Below are 19,478 nucleotides of genomic sequence, written 5' to 3'. Positions count from 1 at the left end.
AATAAGAATAAACAGCTGGTTGCCAGAGGGGAGAGGGGTAAGGAAGAAGAAAAATAGGTGAGGGAGATTAAGCGGTACAAACTTCCATTTGCAAAATAAATGAGTCATGGGTATGAAATATACAGTGTGGGGAATATAGTCAATAATTATGTAATACTGCATGGGGACAGATGGTTAACTAGACTTATTGTGGTGATCATTTTGAAATATATAAAAATATTGAATCATTATGTTGTGTAACAGGAACTAACATAGTGCTGTAGGTCAATTATACTTCAAAAACAAACAAACTCACAGAAAAGAGACCAGATTTGTGGTTACCAGAGGGTGGAGGGAGGGGGAATTGGATGAACGCAGTCAAAAGGTACAGACCTCCATTTATAAGATAAATAACACTATGAATGCAATTTACAACATGATAAATATAATTAACACTGTTGTATGTTATATATGAAAGGTGATAAGAGAGTAAATCCTAAGAGTTCTCATCACAAAGAAAAAATATTTTTTTCATTTCTTTCATTTTATATGCATATAATATAATGGATGTCCACTATTACCACTATTGTGGTAACCATTTCATGATGTATGTAAGTCAAATTATTATTCTATACACCTTAAACTTATACAGTGCTTATACAGCACAATTATATCTCAATAAAACTGGAATAAAAATAATAATGATAAAATATGCTGATAATATGTACCCTTGATATGACAATAAAAATGCCACTTTACCTTTGTGGTCTTCTTGCCAAAAACCCATAACCTATTCAAATTAAGAGAAAAAGATTATACAAATCCTGTTTGAGAGACACTGAACAAAATATCTGACCAATACTACTCAAAACTCTCAAGGTCATCAAACACAAGGAAAGTCTGAGAAACTGTCACAGCTAGGAGGAGCCTAAAAAGAAATGATGACTATATATAATGTGGTATTCACAATGGGTTCCTGGAACAGAAAAAGGACATTAGGTAAAAAGCTAAGGAAATTTGAATAAAATATGTGCTATAGTAAATAATAATTTATAAATATTGATTCACTAATTGCAATAAATGTACCATACTAATGTAAGATGTTAATAATACAGGAGATGGAATATGGGATGTATGAAAACTCTCTTTACTATCTTTACAACTTTTCTACAAATCTAAAAGTATTCTAAAATAAAAATCTTATTTAAAAATCATTGCGCTGCATATGGAAGGTTTACCTCAATAAAAAGTTACTGCAATAAAAGTGCTGACTGTGTTTCTATATACTAGCAACAAACAATCGGAAATTGAAAATTTTCAAGTACTGTTTACATTAGTATAACAAGTTTGAAATTTTTAGGGATAAATCTGACAAAGGGTGTATAAGACATACTGAAAACTACAAAATATTGCTGAGAGAAATTAAACAAGACAAAATAAAATGGAGAAATAAAACATGTAATAGACAGAAGACAGTATTGTTAAGATGTCAATTCTCCCCAAACAGATTTATAGTTCCCAAGCAAATATCTAGCAGGCTTTTTGGTAGGAACGACAGGCTGATTCTAAAATTTATATGAAAATGCAAAAGACCTGGAATGTCAAAATAACTCTGACAAAGATTAATCGAGTTGGAGGCCTGTACCACCAATTTCAAGACTTACTTAAAAGCTACAGTAATCAACAGTCTGATATTGGTGTAAAGATAGGCAAATAATCAATGGAACAAAAGAGAGTCCTGAAATAGACCCAAGTTTATAGTTAGCTGATTTTCAACAAAGGTGCAAAATCAATTCAATGAGAAAAAGATGATATTTTCAATAAATTGTGTTACAGCAATTGTACAGCCATATGCAAAGAGAAAAAAAAAAAAGAACCTTGACACTTACCTCACATCACAAATAACAAATTAACTCTAAATGGATCACAGACTAAAACCTAAGAACAGAAACTACAAAACTTCAGTAAGAAAATACAGGAGAAAATCTTGGTGACTTTGAGCTTAGCAAAGATTTCTATAACACAACAAAAAATTCACAAATCAAAACAGAAAAAAATCAATGTTACACTTTATCAAAATTAAAAACTCTGTGCATCAAAAGACACTGTTTCTGGGACTTCCCTGGTGGTCCAGTGGTTAACAATCTGCCTTCCAGTGCAGGGGACACAGATTCAATCCCTGGTAGGGGAAGTAATATCCCACATGCCATGGGGCAACTAAGCCTGCGCGCCACAACCACAGAGCCTGCACACCATGACTACTGAGCCCATGAACCACAACTAGAGAGAGGCCCGTGCGCTGCAATGAAGAGCCCACAGGCCACAACAAAATCTCCTGCATGCTTCAACTAAGACCCGTCGCAGACATAAATAAATAAATAAATAAATAAATATTAAAAAAAATTTTTAAAGACACTTTCTAAAGAACAAGCCACAGACTGGCAGAAAATATTTACAAAACATATGTCTGGAAAAGGACTTGTATCTACAATATATAAAGAACCCTTACAACTCAAAAATAAGACATCCCATTAATAAAATATGCAAAAAATTTAAACAGACCCTCAAACCAAAGAGGGCATACGGGTGGTGGATAAGCACACTGAAAGATTCACAACATCACCAGTCAATAGGAAACTGCAAATTAAAAACCACAGTCAGCGGCTTCCCTGGTGGCGCAGTGGTTGGGGGTCCGCCTGCCGATGCAGGGGGCATGGGTTCGTGCCCCAGTCCGGGAGGGTCCCGTGTGCCGCGGAGCAGCTGGGCCCGTGAGCCATGGCCGCTGAGCCTGTGCGTCCGGAGCCTGTGCATCCGGAGCCTGTGCTCTGCAACGGGAGAGGCCGCAGCAGCGGGAGGCCCGCATACCGCAAAAAGAAAAATAAAAAAACACAGTCAGATACCACTACTTACCCACTAAAACAGGTAAAATTAAAAAGACTGACTATACTGAGCGTTGGTGAAGATACGGAGCAAGTGGAACTCTCATATGCTTGCTGGTGAGAATATGAAACATACACCCCAGAACCACTTTGGAAAGCTGTAAAGCAGCTTCTTAAAAAAGTTATATATGTTGCAGAGAATTCCCTGGAAGTCCAGTGGTTAGGACTCCATGCTCTCACTGCTGAGGGCTGGGTTTCAATCCCTGGTCTGGGAACTAAGATCCCACAAGCCACGAGGTGTGGCCAAAAAAATTTTTTTAATTTATACATGTCAGGAATTCTCTGGCAGTCCAGTGGACTTGGCACTTTCACTGCCAGGGCACGGGTTCAATCCTGGGTCAGGGAACTAAGATCCTGCAAGCTGAGTGGTGCAGCCAAAAAAAAAAAAAATAGAAAAAAAGTTATATATGCACCCACATATAACTCAACCATTCTACTCCTACATATTTATTGAAGAGAAATGAAAAGGATGTGTCCTCACAAAGACTTATACATGAATGTTCATAGCAGCTTTATTTGTAACAGCCCCAAACTAGAAACAACCCAAATGACCATCAACAGTTAAATGGATAAAGAAGTTGTGGAACATACACAATGGAATATACTTAGCAATAAGAGAGAATGCATAGCACTCCCTCGTGTGAAAGCACTGGAATCATAACTGACTGCTGAACAATCATCGACAGGAAGACACTGGAACTCACCAAAAAAGATACCCCACATTCAAAAACAAAGGAGAAGCCGCAATGACACAGTAGGAGGGGCACAATCACAATAAAATCAAATCCCATAATTGCTGAGTGGGTGACTCACAAACTGGAGAACACTTATGCCACAGAAGTCCACCCACTGGACTGAAGGTTCTGAGCCCCATGTCAGACTTCCCAACCTGGGGGTCCACCAACAGGGGCAGGAATACCTAGAGATCAGACTTTGAAGGCTAGCAGGATTTGATTGCAGGACTTTGACAGGACTGGGGGAAACAGAGACTCCAAAGAGCCAGGAAGGCTCCAGTGCTGGGTCACCTCACACCAACCAACCAACAGGGAGGGAACCAACCCCACCCATCAGCAGACAACCGGATTAAAGTTTTACTGAGCTCTGCCCACCACGGGTCCCTCCCATCAGGAAGCTTGCACAAGTCACTTAGGTAGCCTCATCCACCAGAGGGCAGACAGCAGAAGCAAGAACTACAATTCTGCAGCCTGTGGAAGTAAAACCACATTCACAGAAAGATAGAAAATGAAAAGGGAGAGAACTTGGTACCAGATGAAGGAACAAGATAAAACTCCAGAAAAACAACTAAATGAAGTGGAGATAGGCAAACTTCCAGAAAAACATTTCAGAATAACGAGAGTGAAGACCATCCAGGACCTCAGAAAAAGAATGGAGGCAAAGATCAAGAAAATGCAAGAAATGTTTAACAAAGACCTAGGAAAATTAAAGAACAGAGATGAACAACACAATAACTGAAATGAAAACTACACTAGAAGGAATCAATAGCAGAATAACTGAGGCAGAAGAACGGATAAGTGACCTGGAAGACAGAATGGTAGAATTCACTGCTGCAGAACACAATAAAGAAAAAAGAATGAAAAGAAATGAAGACAGCCTAAGAGACCTCTGGGACAGCATTAAACGCAACAACATTTGCATTAAAGGGGTCCCAGAAGGAGAAGAGAGAGAGAAAGGACAGAGAAAATATCTGAAGAGATTATAGTCAAAAACTTCCCTAACATGGGAAAGGAAATAGCCACCCAAGTCCAGGAAGTGCAGAGTCCCAGGCAGGATAAACCCAGGGAGAAACATGCTAAGACACATAGTAATCAAATTGACAAAAATTGAAGACAAAGAAAAATTACTGAAAGCAACAAGGGAAAAATGAAAAATAACACACAAAGGAATTCCCATAAGGTTAACAGCTGATTTCTCAGCAGAAACTCTACAAGCCAGAAGGGAGGCAAGATATATTTAAAGTGATAAAAGGGAAGAATCTAAAATCAAGGTTACTCTATCCAGCAAGGATCTCATTCAGATTCGATGGAGAAATCAAAAGCGTTACAGACAAGCAAAAACTAAGAGAATTCAGCACCACCAAACCAGCTCTACAACAAATGCTAAAGGAACTTCTCTAAGTGGGAAACATAAGAGAAGAAAAGGACCTAGAAAAACAAACCCATAACAATTAAGAAAATGGTAATAGGAACATACATATCGATAATTACCTTAAACGTGAATGGATTAAATGCTCCAACCAAAAGACACAGGCTCGCTGAATGGATACAAAAACAAGACCCATGTATATGCTGTCTACAAGAGACCCACTTCAGACCTAGGGACACATACAGACTGAAAGTGAGGCAATGGAAAAAGATATTCCATGCAATTGGAAATCAAAAGAAAGCTGGAGTAGCAATATTCATATTAGATAAAATAGACTTTAAAATAAAGAGTGTTACAAGAGACAAGGAGGACACTACATAATGATCAAGGGATCAATCCAAGAAGAAGATATAACAATTATAAATATATATGCACCCAACATAGGAGCACCTAAAAACATAAGGCAACTGCTAATAATTATAAAAGAGGGAATCAACAGTAACACAATAATACTGGGGGACTTTAACACCTCACTTATACCAATGGACAGATCATCCAAAATGAAAATTAATAAGGAAACACAAGCTTTCAATGACACAATATACCAGATAGATTTAATTGATTGATATTTATAAGACATTCCATCCCAAAACAGATTACACATTCTTCTCAAGTGCACACAGAACATGCCCCAGGACAGATCACATCTTGGGTCACATATCAAGCCTTGGTAAATTTAAGAAAATTGAAATCATATCAAGCATCTTTTCCATCACAACGCTATGAGATTAGAAATGAATTACAGGGAAAAAAACGTAAAAAACACAAACACATGGAGGCTAAAGAATACGTTACTAAAAAACCAAGAGATCACTGAAAAAATCAAAGAGGAAATCAAAAAATACCTAGAGACAAATTACAGTGAAAACATGACAATCCAAAACCTATGTGATGCAGTGAAAGCAGTTCTAAGAGGGAAGTTTATAGCTATACAAGCCTACCTCAAGAAACAAGAAAAATCTCAAATAAACAATCTAACCTTATCCCTACAGGAACTAGAGAAAGAAGAACAAACAAAACCCAAAGTTAGTAAAAGGAAAGAAATCATAAAGATCAGAGCAGAAACAAATGAAATAGAAACAAAGAAAACAGTAGCAAAGATCAATAAAACTAAAACCTGGTTCTTTGAGAAGATAAACAAAATTGATAAGCCATTAGCCAGACTCATCAAGAAAAAGAGGGAGAGGACTTAAATCAATAAAATTAGAAATGAAAAAGGAGAAGTTACAACAGACACTGCAGAAATACAAAGCATCCTAAGAGACTACTACAAGCAACTCTATGCCAATAAAATGGACAACCTGGAAGAAATGGACAAATTCTTAGAAAGGTATAACCTTCCAAGACTGAACCAGGAAGAAATAGAAAATATGAACAGACCAATCACAAGTAATGAATTTGGAACTGTGATTAAAAATCTTCCAACAAACAAACGTCAGGACCAGATGGCTTCACAGGTGAATTCTAACAAACATTTAGAGAAGAGTTAACACCCATCCCTCTCAAACTCTTCCAAAAAAATTGCAGAGTAAGGAACACTCCGAAACTCATTCTATGAGGCCACCATCACCCTGAAACCAAAACCAGACAAAGATATTACCAAAAGAGAAAATTACAGACCAATATCACTGATGAATATAGATGTAAAAATCATCAACAAAATACTAGCAAACAGAATCCAACAACACATTAAAAGGAACATACACCGGGCTTCCCTGGTGGCGCAAGGGTTGAAAGTTTGCCTGCCGATGCAGGGGAGGCGGGCTCGTGCCCTGGTCCAGGAAGATCCCACATGCCACAGAGCGGCTGGGCCCGTGAGCCATGGCCGCTGAACCTGCGCGTCTGGAGGCTGTGCTCCGCAACGGGAGAGGCCACAACAGTGAGAGGCCCGCGTAACACACACACACACAAAAAAAGGAAGATACACCATGATCAAGTGAGATTTATCCCAGCGATGCAAGGATTCTTCAATATACGCAAATCAATCAATGTGATACACCATATTAACAAATTGAAGAAGAAAAACCATATGATCATCTCAATAGACGCTGAAAAAGCTTTTGACAAAATTCAACACCCATTTATGATAAAAACTCTCCAGAAAGTGGGCATAGAGGGAAACTACCTCAACATAATAAAGGCCGTATACAATAAACCCACAGCAAACATCATTCTCAATGGTGAAAAACTGAAAAGATTTCCTCTAAGATCAAGAACAAGACAAGGATGTCCACTCTCACCACTATTATTCAACATAGTTTTGGAAGTCCTAGCCACAGCAATCAGAGAAGAAAAAGAAACAAAAGAAATACAAATTGGAAAAGAAGAAGTAAAACTGTCACTGTCTGCAGATGACATAATACTATACATAGAGAATCCTAAAGATGCCACCAGAAAACTACTAGAGCTAATCAATGAATTTGGTAAAGTAGCAGGATACAAAATTAATGCACAGAAATCTCTTGCATTCCTATACACTAATGATGAAAAATCTGAAAGAGAAATTAAGGAAACACTCCCATTTACCATTGCAACAAAAAGAATAAAATACCTAGGAATAAACCTTCGTAGGGAGACAAAAGACCTGTATGCAGACAACTATAAGACACTGATGAAAGAAATTAAAGATGATACCACCAGATGGAGAGATATACCATGTTCTTGGATTGGAAGAATCAATATTGTGAAAATGACTATACTACCCAAAGCAATGTATAGATTCAATGCAAGCCCTAAGAAACTACCAATGACATTTTTCACAGAACTAGAACAAAAAAGTCACAATTTGTATGGAAACACAAAAGACCCTGAATAGCCAAAGCAATCTTGAGAAAGTAAAATGGAGCTCGAGGAGTCAGGCTCCTGGACTTCAGACTATACTACAAGCTACAGTAATCAAGACAGTATGGTACTGGCACAAAAACAGAAATATAGAACAATGGAACAGGACAGAAAGAGATAAACCCACGCACCTATGGTCAACTAATCTATGACAAAGGAGGCAAGGGTATACAATGGAGAAAAGACAGCCTCTTCAATAAGTGGTGCTGGGAAAACTGGACAGCTACATGTAAAAGAATGAAATTAGAACACTCCCTAACACCATACTCAAAAATAAACTCAAAATGGATTAGAGACCTAAATGTAAGACCGGACACTATAAAACTCTTAGTGGAAAACATAGGAAGAACACTCTTTGACATAAAACACAGCAAGATTTGTTTTTATCTACCTCCTAGAGTAATGGAAATAAAAACAAAAATAAACAAATGGGTCCTAATGAAACTTAAAAGCTTTTGCAAAGCAAAGGAAACTACAAACAAGACAAAAGACAACCCTCAGAATGGGAGAAAATATTTGCTAACGAGGCAACTGACAAAGGATTAATCTCCAAAATATATAAAGAGCTCATGCAACTCAATATTAAAAAAACAAACAACCCAATCCAAAAATGGGCAGAAGACCTAAATAGACATTTCTCCAAAGAAGATATACAGATTGCCAACAAACACATGAAAGGATGCTCAACATCACTAATCATTAGAGAAATGCAAATCAAAACTACAATGAGGTATCACCTCACACCAGTTAGAATGGGCATCATCAGAAAATCTACAAACAATAAATGCTGGAGAGGGTGTGGAGAAAAGGGAACCCTCTTGCACTGTTGGTGGGAATGTAAATTGATATAGCCACTATGGAGAACAGTATGGAGGTTCCTTAGAAAACTAAAAATAGAACTACCATACCACCCAGCAATCCCACTACTGGGCATATACCCTGAGAAAACCATAATTTAAAAGAGTCATGTACCACAATGTTCATTGCAGCTCTATTTACAATAGCCAGGTCATGGAAGCAACCTAAATGCCCAATGACAGGCAAATGGATAAAGAAGATATGGTACATATGGAATATGTAATGGAATATTACTCAGCCATAAAAAGGAATGAAATTGGGTCATTTGTAGAGAAGTGGATGGATTCAGAGACTGTCATACAATGTGAAGTAAGTCAGAAAGGGGAAAACAAATATCGTATATTAACGCATATATGTGGAATCTAGAAAAATGGTACAGATGAACCGGTTTGCAGGGCAGAAATTGAGACACAGATGTAGAGAACAAACGTATGGACACCAAGGGGGGAAAGAGGTGGGGTGGCGGGTGGGGGGGTTGAGATGAATTGGGAGATTGGGATTGACATGTATACACTGATGTGTGTAAAATAGATAACTAATAAGAACCTGATGTACAAAAAATAAATAAAATTAAATTTAAAAATTAAAAAAAAGAATGTCTATATGTGTAAAACAGTCATTCTGCTGTACAGCAGAGATTGGAACAACCCTGTAAATCAACTACACTTCAATAAATAAAGGTAATAATAAAATATGGAAAGAGAATGCAGTGCCAAAACTGGCCTGAACGCTTACAAAAAGTAATCAGACAGAAAGTCTGAGTGTGGGGCAGAGAATACTCCTCTATATTAAAAGACGCTAAAAAGACCTAACAACCAAACATGTGAACCTTGCCTCCTGAACTGAAATAAAAATGCTGTAAAGACATTCTTGAGACCAGTAGGGATGACACGACTGACTGTTTATTTCCTTGGATTTGATGTGGTGCTCTAATGGTGTAGAGCGGGGTCTCTCAGCCTCAACACTTAGAAGACAGAAAATTAATTCTCTCTTCTGGGACTTTAGCAGCATTTCTGGCCCCTGCCCACTAGGTGTCAGGAGCACCACACCCGTTCAGGAGCAATAACCTGAAAAGTCAGTGCTGGTTTAGAATTAGGAATGAAGGTTGCATCACATCATGAATTTACTAAAGAAACACCTTAAAATGGTTAAATGGTGAATTTTATGTTACGTGAATTTTTTTTCAATAAAAAATGTAATAATAGAAAAAAAAGAGAGCGCATAGGGCTTCCCTGGTGGCGCAGTGGTTAAGAATCCGTCTGCCAATGCAGGGGAAATGGGTTCGAGCCCTGGTCCGGGAAGATCCCACATGCCAGGGAGCAACTAAGCCCGTGCGCCACAACTACTGAGCTTGCCCTCTAGAGCCCCCGAGCCACAACTACTGAGCCCGCATGCCACAACTACTGAAGCCTGAGCGCCTAGAGCTGTGCTTGGCAACAAGAGAAGCCACCGCAAAAAGAAGCCAGGGCACCACAACGAAGAGTAGCCCCCACTCGCCGCAACTAGAGAAAGCCCGTGTGCAGCAATGAAGACCCAACACAGCCAAAAATTAATTAATTAATTTAAAAAATATTATACTTAACATTAAGTACACAAAATAAACTCTTTAAGTCCTTCAGTGAATTGATCAAAACATCCTCATTATCAAAAGAGCCTTCATACTTCATTAATTAAATTAGACTATGATGCCTAACCCATTAAAGAGTAGATAATGCTAATTACTATTTTCAAATAGCTGACTATAAGTTTTAAAACTCACTCATGCAACATCAGAAAGAACTGGTTATAGCTTTAAGTGCATTGCCAAACCTTATATACTAGAAGACATTCTAAGAGAATTGCATGAGCCTGTAGCTACATGGTAAAAAAGAAAAAAAAGAAAAAAAAACCAAACAAACATGAAGTCGGTGCCTGACAAAAAGAAGAAGAATCAGAAAATATTCTCAAAGTATCTTTATGTGGGGCATAGTAAGTGCTTGCATCTACAGAAAGAAAAAAAAATGGGGAATAGAAGAATTACCTGAGGGCAGGAAATTCAGACAAAAGGTCCCTACTCGTGGTGAAAGCAAGTAGTCAGTTGCCAGGGTTTCTTAGACTCCTCTGGTACTCATTTGGGTGATTATGAAATTCACAGCACACCAATCTCCACCACAGCCAGCAGGGATCGCTGCAGGGAATGGGTACACAGGGGACACAGAAGGGAGCAAGTTTAAGGGAAGGAAGAGGAAAGGAATGATATGATAAAAATATTTAGCTCTGATGCACTTTAAAGAAAATACAGTTGTATTTCACACTGGATTAACTAAAGGCAAATGCTGCTTAAATTCTAAGATAAATTAATCATTTATGATTTTCTTCATTCTCTCTACCACTGGTAGCACTACTACTCTATTAAATCAGTATTTTAAAATTTTTATATTAAAAATAATATTTAACAAAAATGAGATAGCTATATTGTACAAAAGTTATACAAAGACTGAACTGTACAATTCAACATTAAATGAAACCAATTAGCACAAGCACTCTAAAAGACAAGCAACCTATAAATACAAATTGTCAAAATTTTAACTGCCGTAAGGCCCAGTTAAAACTATAATCCTCATTTCATTTCATAGAGAATACTAAAGAGTAAAGTTACCTATGAAAAATAACCCACAAAACCAAGAGATCCAGCAATAAACTACATCTATATACTCAAAAGTAAATTGGAGAACTAAAGTATTAAAAAAAAGTTTTAATTTAAACTTTTTGGATATAAATCAACTTCTCATGTTTCTGAACAACTACTATGTACCACAGTACTGTGGCAGATGCTAAAGATACAATGGTGAATAACATAAGCATAGTTACTGCACTCAGAATTCAAAGCCTATCAGGGTTATTCTACCCTTAAAGAGATGAGTCTATGGAACTAATAAACATGAAGCTTTTGTTTTAATAAATAGACAACAGTAGAGGAAAACAACACGATGCTATGATAGCAGTGGCAAAAAGGAGCCAGAGATTCCTCTCTTAACGGTATTTTTGGGTAGAAAGAGAGTACATTATACATATAGCTAAAATGAAGTCTTAAAGGATAGACTAATATAGAGATTCAAAATTTACACACAACATTCTCTTTGGCTGGGAGAAGTCTCGAAATAAGTCAGTGAATTATGAGACAGATCAATAGTAAGTCTAATGCCTGAAAAAAAAACCCAAACAAACAATAAATTACCATAACCTGAGTCAAATTTGCTCAGCTCTTAATTTTGTTTTAATAACTTGGTCTTGATATGATAACTACTTATATTTCACTTGTGGAAACAGTCATAAAGCCTTTCACTTGTAACTTATGTTCAATGTGAGCTAATACCAACTTGTAAATACCAATATTTAATAAATACTAAATTACTCATCCTAAGTAACATAATATGCAGACTTTAAAACATATAAACTGATAAGAGATCAACTTACTAAGGAAACGTTTAGACTGGAAACTGCAGTATTAAGGCAAAGTGCAATATTGCAAAAAAGTGATATTGCAAAAAAATTATGCAAGTAAAAAGAAATAAATGGAGAAATTGTCCTTCCCCAACTTTAAAGAATTGCTGAGTCAAAAGACTATGTTTCCCAAGCTTCAAAGGACTGCAAAGTCAAAGTATTCCCAAGTAATAAAAGAATCTCCTAAGGGATATTGCAGGAGGATGATAAAACACCATAAAAGAGTAATAAGGGAAATGCCAAAAACTAAAAGAAAAGCAAACTGTTAGGTGGGAACAACAGCCTGAACAGGTAGTATAGAATAATCAAATTATAAGGGTGCTGGATCAGTGACTTAACCACTCAACACTACCTGTTAAACCTTGGGAAAGTCAAAAACCTCAATGTTTTAATAACCTCATTCTAGGAGACAGGAACAAATACCTTCTGATAGGATTATAATATTACAACATCCAATGGACCAAGCAACCAATCTCCATTTCACCTGAAGTTTTCAAATCAATCTCCTAAAAGTAACTTTTCCAAGAACCAATATCTTGGTTATAGTTGTAAATTAATGTGAAAGAAATGGGCACCTTGCTCAATTTCAGATGCTTCTACATAGTGTACGTAATAGAAAAAAGGAAAAATCCACCCCCTAAAATTCAACTCACAATTCACTTTTCTGTAATTATCCATTGCATAAGCCAAAGGATAACCACACACAAAAAACACTGACATTGTTGTTGCCCGACTATAAGAGATGCAGTCTAAATTAGCTTACAAATAAAAGGGATCTCCAGTAAGATACTTAATAGGCATCCAAATTAATGTATCCAGAGCCAAACTCCCGATCTTCTTCCAAAAGCCTGCTCCTCCTCCATATCTTCTCCAGCTTAATTAACAGCAACTCCATCTTGTCAGTTGCTTATGTCAAAGTCATCCATAACTGTTCTCTTTCTCAATGCACATCTTATCAGCAAATCCTGAGACTCTGCCTTCAAAACACATCTAGAACCTATGTATCCCAACAACTCTACTGCATCCACCTAGCTCCAAGCCAATATTTTTCTCATCGGGATAGTTATCACTTTTCATTGGGCTCTTCTTCTGCCCTTGCCCTCCTATTATTTATTTCCCACTTGGCTGCAGTGATCAATGGCTCAAAGCCTTCCAGTGGCTTCCAATCTCACTCAGGGTAAAAGCCAAAGTCACTACAAGGTCCCACAAGATCTGGCCCTTGTTTTCTCTTTGATCTCATCTTCCTCCACTCACCTCACTCCTCACCTCACTTCACCTATATCGGCGGCCTCGATATATTTGCCAAAAAATGACAAGTAAGTTTTCACTTCTGGATCTTTGCATTTGTTCCCACCCCCACTTTCAGGTCTCTTCTCAAATAACATCTTCTCAGTTAAGCCTTCTCCATCACTAGATTTAAAATTGCAAACTCTGTCCCCGCCTCCTTGCACTTCCTATCCCCTTTCTGTGTTATTTTTTTCAACAGCACTTACCACAAATTGATATAATGTACTTCACTTATTCATTTAATTACTCTCAGCCTTCTCTGATTAAAATGTAAACTCCATCGAGGGCAGGGATTTTTGCCCAGCACTATGGACCAGTACCTGGTACAAAGTAGCACTCAGTAAACATTTGCTAAATAAACAACTAGTATATATAGCATTATTGGAGTAAATCAGCATTATTGGAGATTATTTTTAAAACAATACAATTTAAGTAACCAAACATTACTTCAAAAAATCCCCAAAATTATAAAAGTAAATTTATTTATAATCCTAAAAGGTAATATTTAACTCACTCTTCTCCCAGTTGCCTCATCCAAGTAAACCAAATCTCACAAATTTGATATGGCAGTACAGTTCTAGAAATAGGTTACATTTAGTGATCCTATTCATGCTTCTTATGCCAGAATAGGAATCACTGAAATTTTCCAAGAGTTGAGACCATGTATCTCTAATGCCCAGTTCTCAATAACCTGGTACATATAAACTCTCAAAAATTATTTATTGAACTTTAAAGTGAAAAATGTAAATAATTTGCCTGTCAATAATTATATGAAATTATAATTTGAGAAAATAATTTCTTTTTTTAAAGCTTTTTATTTTAAAAATATTTATTTATTTTATTTATTTATTTATTTATTTTTGGCTGCAGTGGGTCTTCGTTGCTGCGCACGGGCTTTCTCTAGTTGCGGCGAGTGGGGGCTACTCTTCATTGCGGTGCGCAGGATTCTCATTGCGGTAGCTTCTCTTGTTGAGGAGCACGGGCTCTAGGCGCGTGGGCTTCAGTATTTGCAGCACGTGGGCTCAGTAGCTGTGGCTCACCGGCTCTAGGGCACCATCTCAGTAGTTGTGGCGCACGGGCTTAGTTGCCGGACCGGGATCGGACCCGTGTGCCCTGCATTGGCAGGCGGATTCTTAACCACTGCGCCACCAGGGAAGTCCTGAGAAGGTAATTTCCAACAGTCTAAATAATCTATGTTGTATTTCTTTTTAAGAATGTCTGATACAAGAAGAATTATGGACCCAGTGGTATTCATCTCCAATTACATGCACCTTAACTTCTCTTCAGCAATGCACTTCCATGGCCTTTTCTGATACCTTGCCCTAAACTAGGCTTACTCTAAAATCTTTTTTTTTTTTTTTTGCATTACCTGGGCCTCTCACTGTTCTGGCCTCTCCCGCTGCGGAGCACAGTCTTCGGAAGCGCAGGCTCAGCGGCCATGGCTCACGGGCCTAGCCGCTTCGCGGCACGTGGGATCTTCCCGGACCGGAGCACGAACTCGCGTCCTAACATCTTAAACTTTAACATATATGACACTTTCAGACAAAACATCTAATCCTTCCAGTTTTCTCATTTGTTCTTCTCAACTGCTCTTCTAGTAGATAAAATTTCCAATCTTTTGAGGGTTTTTTCCTTTTCTCCCCAGGCTATCATCGGCTGCCCCACCCCCCTTCTAGCCTTATACAGCCTAAGCCATCCCAATCAATACACTGTGAAGCACTGGAAACTCACTTCACTTTGCCATTCAGTCACAAGATCATGCAAGCCCTCAACCCTTCCTAATCTCCTTAACAAATATTCCAAATATTTAACAATCTTCTCAAGGCACCCTCCCTTTCTACTTGTTCCTTCCCCTTTATTTAGGGAGCATGTCTTGTTGAGACTGTCAAGTAGTTTCTCTTACCTAGATCCTTGGAGCTGACCTGTATCCAAGCCCTTCCCAAGTCTGTTTCTCTAACCTTCCCATAACCTCTGTGGTACACTGATATCCTTCTACATTACTTTTCTACTTAAGTTAATCAGAGCCCCTCTAGAGACTCTATGTTTCCACCCCAGACAACTGCTCCTGAACCCTGGACTCCAAACCAAACTGATAACCATGCACCTTTAGTGATCATGTCCCTCTTTTGTCAGGAACTCTTTATTAGCAGTCACCTCCTGGGATGAAGTTCAATTTCAATTTCCTTAACATAGCAAATGAGGCCCTCTGAAATCTAATTAAGTTCAGTGCCTATTAAAGACACCAAATGGAGCAGCAAAGCCTGACTCAAAATAGTTCTCCCCATGACCATATTTTTGCTCTATAACCCTTTGCCATTGTTAACTGATCCATAGATAAACAGAACTGGGCCAAACATTTTCTCTCCCAGGAATCTGAAACTTGACAGGAGATCAGATTGGGAGTTATGAGAGATGGGACAGCACCCTAAAGCAGTGGTTCTCAACCAAGAGCAATTTTGCCTTCCAGGGGACATTTGGCAACGTCTGGAGACATTTTTTCATTGTCAAGACTGTGGGAGTGCTATTGGCATCTAGTGGGTAGAGACCAGAGATGCTGCTAAACATCCTACAATGCACAGAGCAGCCCTTTACAACAAAGAATTGTCTTGTCCAAATGTCAGTAGTGCTGAGGTTCAAGCACGCTTCCAATTAGGCCCTAGGAGTTGTCTAGTTCCAGATTCTGTAACCCACCCCAAGAGCTTTCTGTTACATTTCCTTTTTCAGCCTAAGTTAAACAGAACAGGTTTTTGTTGTCTGAAGACAATATAATCTTAACTGGCATAGTATCCTAGTTTAATAATCTGACATACATGTGTATACTTTAAACCAGTTTCTCAACCTCAAAACTATTGACACATAGGCCAAATAATTCTTTCTGTGGGGGACTGGGCTGTGTACTGTAGGATGTTTAGCAGTGTCCCTGGCCTCTACCCACTAGTCACCGCCCCACCCCCACCCCTGCCAAGTTGTGAGAATCAGAAATGTCTCCAGACATTGCCAAATGTCCCCTGAGGGGTAAAAACACCCATATTTGATAACTACTACTTAAAACTATACAAGGACTGTACCCAGGTGTGGTGTATGTCTGTCCTGCCAAACCCCCAGTAAACCTTGTGCCCAGCATAATATGCCTTGAGCCAAAGGAATAGTGGGGAGTATTTGTATCTAAATCTTCCCCACCCCTTTTCAGGTCCTGGCTTAAATGTACCCCATCTTCAAGCTTCTATTCCCCCCCTCTGCCTCTGCTGGAGCACGCATGTACACATACCACAGTAACAGGTAATGAGGCCTTGAGCTGAAAGGTAGCTCCTGCTCTTATTTCTTTTCTTACACTTGTTCTAACTTTTCTTTAGAAGTTTCCATTTCCTTCTGAAAAAAATACTCTCCTAGAGAAGCCTCCAAAACATATTTTATGCTGATGATGGTATGAAAGATCAGGGTAAATTCTCCTTCAAAGGCTTTTCCTGTTTCACTTCTCTTAAAACGCAACTACTCCAACCCCCATATCCAACACACACACACACACACTAACTCTCCCTCTTCAGTACTGTTTTCATTAACAATAAAAGAGATGCTTGGAATACAAACTAAACAATTAGGCAGGGAACAAGTATATAGATTTACACTTCTCAAATAGTTCAGCGTTTGCTTAAAGCATTTGTTAATCTCTTAAGAATAATTCCCCTTTCATACTTTTCCAATACACCAGTTTCTTAAGCCCCTGTATCTAAGTAAACCTGGTTTTAACCTTACAATTTCACCATACTTCAATCTCAAGGCTCAGAGTTGGCACTCTCTTTCTCCTGTTGCTTCCTAGATAGTCTTCCTTACTGGAAAACCCCTTATATAAAGGGTCATTTTCCTAGTCCTTCCTTTCCAGGACACCGGCACCACATTTATTCAATGATTCAATTGCCCATTATTCCCTAAAACCACAGGAAAATAGGTCATGCCCAATATCTGCAATAATATTGGTGGCTTATAGTCTTGCCTTAGTTAAAAAAAACAGCAATGTGAGGGAGAGTCAGTTCATTGTTGTCATTCATGCATTCATTCAAAAAATAGTCGTTGAGTGCCTACATTATTCTAGACTCCGAAAAACAAACAACAACAACAAAAATCCCTATCCTCATGGAATTTACATACAGTGGAGAAGACAAACGAACTGCAAATAAATAAGTATATATTATGACTGATGAGAATGAGCGCTACAGAGAAGAGTATGGTCAGGTAAGGCCTCCGTTAAGAAGGTGCCATGAGTTCCATTCACTGGCCATAAGAAAGGTATTGGAAGGTAGTATGTTCTAAGTATTTCCTATCAAACTGTGTTCCAGATGATTAGATCAGTATAGTGACATCTTCATTACTGAATAACCTGTAAAATTAAGCTTGACCCAGGTAATTTCAAAAGTTCATTCCTATTTGAGTAACTATAATTTATCACAACATCCACCTTGTTTCTTCTACTGTCATCCTTTATGTTTATAAATAATTGTATTTTTCTTAGGAGATGACAAATGACAGCAACAGCAGTAAGATTAATATTTTAACCAAGAATATGAATTTGATGCTCTTCAGTTCATCTGACTTAAGGAAGTTTTGAAATGTGAAATAACTGAAAACTCAAGTGCTTCAAAAACTCATCTCAAAAAAATCATTGTTATTTACAACACAGCTATTGAAAATCATACAGATTAAAAAGTAATCCTCGAGAGTAGCACTGACATATATACACTACCAGATGTAGAAGAGATAGCTAGTGGGAAGCAGCTGCATAGTACAGGGAGATCAGCTCGGTGCTTTGTAACCACCTAGAGGGGTGGGATAGGGAGGGTGGGAGGGAGACGCAAGAGGGAGGGGATATGGGGATATATGTATACGTATAGCTAATTCACTTTGTTATACAGCAGAAACCAACACACCATTGTAAAGCAATTATATTCCAATAAAGATGTTTAAAAAATAAAACAAACAAACAAACAAAGTAATCCTCAAGGCTCAATTCTGAACGTGTCTATTTTGTGAAGTTAGCCATTACCTTTACAACTAATTTTTAAGAGTCCTTCCAAACTGGAGTTCTACAAGAGAATTAAACTCTAATGCCCTAAGGCACTCACTGACAGAACAAACTTTTCTCCTATGCATCTAGAATGTAACTAGCTAAGTACTATCATCCTAGGGAGAGTGAGAAAATAGAAATTCAAATCATTTTCTATAGGTCTGAATTTTCTTGTAGGAACTGAGTATGAGAAAGGCTGGAGGACATCTGATAAGTCAGATCTTACTTAAATCATAAAAAATAATAATAAAGATAAAATCTTCCAAAGTGAGATAATTCATTATTGGACTATATGGACAATTTTAAAAGAAACTTTCCAATTAGTGATAATGTTAAGAAATGTAGATTCATAAATGCTGCTATAATTTGTTACTTCAAAAAAATATATCTTATTCAATGTTATAAGTGAGAAAAATATTTGCTGAATCACAGAAATAATTATTTTGTTCCCTAATATATAACCTGTGGTATACAACGATTTGGAAAATCAAGAATTGTTTGTATTACGAAAGTATATCATCACACCCAAGTGTTTTCCTAAAATCAGTTAAAATTAATCATTAATTTACAGACAAATAACAGAGAAAAGGGTCATAACTAAGCAGTTTGAATTCGCTGTTAACAACTTGCAAACAAGATCCTACATTTAGCCTGTGTCTTGAGACAAATATGGAGAAGTCAGGGGCAGTAACAAACTGCCAGCTTTACTGAGTCATGATTCCGACTAAAACCACGTTACGAAATGGAAAGAATGACAAGTCTCGGGTTTATTACCACAGATGTTGGCTCCCTGAATTTATGGGTCTTAGATTAAAATAAAGCAAAAAACAAACAAAAAAAAACTGCTTTGTACGAATGATGTGGGGCTA

General features: G+C 37.8%; 1 protein-coding gene across 7 annotated transcripts in view; it reads right to left on the bottom strand.

Moving 5' to 3' along the window:
• Positions 1–19,478, bottom strand: part of BLTP3B (bridge-like lipid transfer protein family member 3B) — a 105,882-nt gene that overhangs the window by 85,461 nt on the left and 943 nt on the right. For 2 of the 7 annotated variants that reach the window (XM_060305923.2, XM_030856293.3), the window contains exon 2: positions 10,801–10,947. The exons of the other annotated variants lie outside the window; for them this stretch is intronic. The gene's annotated coding sequence lies outside the window, so the exon portion shown is untranslated. The remainder of the gene's footprint in view (positions 1–10,800; positions 10,948–19,478) is intronic. 7 annotated transcript variants of the gene reach the window in all.

This window comes from Globicephala melas, chromosome 10, assembly GCF_963455315.2.
Source record: "Globicephala melas chromosome 10, mGloMel1.2, whole genome shotgun sequence".
Taxonomy (NCBI): Eukaryota; Metazoa; Chordata; class Mammalia; order Artiodactyla; family Delphinidae; genus Globicephala; species Globicephala melas.
The sequence above is the reverse complement of the archived record's forward strand: the minus strand, read 5'-3'. Positions and strand labels throughout refer to the sequence as shown.